Consider the following 2,782-nt stretch of genomic DNA (forward strand, 5'->3'; position numbering starts at 1 on the left):
AAAAAGGTCATTGGAGTGATTCAAAGGAAGGACAACTCACCAGCTGAATATCTGAATAGAGTAAAAGAGAGCATGAGGAAGTACTCTGGGTTTGACCCTGATGACCCAAGAGTAGAAGATAACTTGAAATTGCACTTTGCGACCAATGCATGGCCAGACATCAGTAGAAAGTTACAGAAAGTAGAAGGATGGGATAATAAGAGCCTTTCCAATCTATTGGAGGAGGCCACTAAGGTGTATGTTAGGAGGGATGATGAGAAACAAAAGCACAAAGCCAAAATCTTAGTCCAGACGGTACAAAGAATTGCAAAGAATACAGAAAAAAACCAATAGCACAAAGCCCCAAGGAAAGGAGACAGAGATATTCAGGAAGGAACAAGAGGCTTGCTGTTCCTCACAGTAGAAAGCCTTTGAGATGTTGGGGATGTCAAAAAGTAGGGCATATACAAAAAGATTGACTCCAGCAGAGGATGGAACAGCAGACATGTTCCCTTGTTAAGCTTGATGAAGATTAGGGGAGTCAAGGGTTCTTAAAAGACTCCCACCGGGAATTCTTGATAAATTTAAGGGTGGGACCCCACCAGGAGACTCCTATGCTCTTAATAGACATCAGGGCATCAAGATCTTCAGTGACCTGTTTGCTTGAGGATGGTAAATTATCGAAGGAGACCTTGGTGATTTCTGGGGTTAAAGGAGAAATTTTCTTGTGGGGAAAAAGGGAAACATTAGGCAGATTACTGCTCATCTCAGAAGCAGGAGTAAACTTGCTGGGGAGAGATTTAATAACTAAAGTAGAAATTGTCTTGATTCCACATGGACCCAGCATATACCCCAGTAGAATGGCACTAATGAATGAGGAGCAGACTAGGATAATCTTTGAGGTTTGGGTGGGACTTGACAATCCAGACAGAGCAGATATAGTCCCGATAAAAAAATAAAAATCACATTGAAAGATCCTAGGGAGTTGGTAAGAGTCAAACAATACCCAATTTCACTAAAAGGAAGGAGAGATTTGCAGCTTGTGATAAAAGGCTTATTGAGATATGGACTAATAGAACCCTGCATTTCACCCTTTAACACACCATACCTCCCGTCAAGAAGAAGGATGGGAAATACAGGTTAGTTCAGGATTTAAGGAAGATTAACAAAATCGTGTTAGTTCCCACCCTGTGGTTCTGGACCCATAAACTGTTCTGGGCTGGATTCCTAGTTCTGCTAAGTGGTTCAGTATATTGGATCTGAAAGAAGCATTGTGGAGCTGCCCTTTAGAGGATAGTAGGAGAAACCTCTTTGCCTTCCAATGGAAAGATCCAGAGACTGGAAGGTAACAGCAAATGAGATGGTGCCTTTTGCCTCAACCCTATACTGAGTGAGTCCCTGAATTTGTTTGGCCGAATCCTTGAAAACCACATGGAAGATTTTCAACCAGTAATGGGAACTTGGGTGTTATAATATGTAGATGATCTACTATTAATGGGGGATACAAGGGAACACACTAGTAGTTGTACCATTGATCTATTAAATTTCCTGGGAGGATTGGGGCTTAGGGTATCAAGAGAAATTGCAATTTGTGGAGAGGGCATTGGTCAGCTCAAACTTGAGAACTGTATGCCTTAAATCAAGCATTGAAGTTATTGAGAGACCAAGATGGGAATATATACACCAATTCAAAATATGCTTGAGGTGTGGTACATATATTTGGAAAATTTGGGAAGAAAGAGGGTTTGTAAATAGTAAGGGTAAAGAACTGGTCCACCATACATTAGTCAGGTGTACTGGAAAACATTCTAGTTCCGGGAATGTAGCAGTAATACATGTAAAGGGACATCAGATGGGAAGCTCTTTTGTGGCAAGGGGAAATAACGTAAGCAGATGAGGAGGCCAAGGGAGCTGGAGACCAGGAGATTACTCCTATAATGGCCTGGATACCTGTAATTCCCCTAGTCTGCCCTCTCCCCGTTTTACCCAGAAGGAAAAAGAGAAGGCCTCAACTCTCGGAGCATTTGGGAACTCGGAAGGACGATGGCTCTTACCTGATGGCAGAGAGGTACTGACCAAAGGGAGTATGAGGCAAGTCCTTTAGCAGCTGCACCAATGTAATCACTGGGATGTCCAAAACCTGTGTGATGCTGTACTGACAAGGTATGCTTCCCCTGGCCTATATACTATGGCCCGACAACTGGTGGACGGCTGTCTGTTTGTCAAAGGACTAACAAGGCAGCTCTATTCCAGGTCCCAAAAGGGGGATGAGCTCTGGGAATCGGACCATTCCAAAGCATCCAGGTGGACTTCACTGAGCTGCCACCATGGGTCGCCTTAAGTACTTGCTGGTCATGGTGAACCATCTGACCTCATGAGTGGAGGCATTCCTCTCAGGCCGAGCAACTGCCTCGACAGTAAGGAAAGTCTTATTAGAACAAATTATTCCCAGATACGGAGTAGTGGAGAGGAGACTCAGATCAGGGAACACATTTTTCTGCCCAAGTATTGCAGAAACTGATTAGGGCCTTAGAAATCACTTGGGATCTCCACACCACTGGGCATCCTCCCTCTTCTGGGGAAGTAGAAAAGATGAATCAAGAAATAAAACGACAGCTGATTAAATTAACTTTAAAGACCCAACTACCTTGGACTAAATGCCTCCTCTCACTCTGGTCAGAATCAGAACCAAGCCATGTAGAGATACTGGACTTTCACCTTGTGAATTATTGTCCTTTCCAGGCTTATATGGGAAACTGGGACCCTATTTTAGTATTTCCTAAAAGAAATGTCAAATCATTGG

Source organism: Antechinus flavipes, chromosome 2 (assembly GCF_016432865.1).
Source record: "Antechinus flavipes isolate AdamAnt ecotype Samford, QLD, Australia chromosome 2, AdamAnt_v2, whole genome shotgun sequence".
In the NCBI taxonomy this organism is placed as follows: domain Eukaryota; kingdom Metazoa; phylum Chordata; class Mammalia; order Dasyuromorphia; family Dasyuridae; genus Antechinus; species Antechinus flavipes.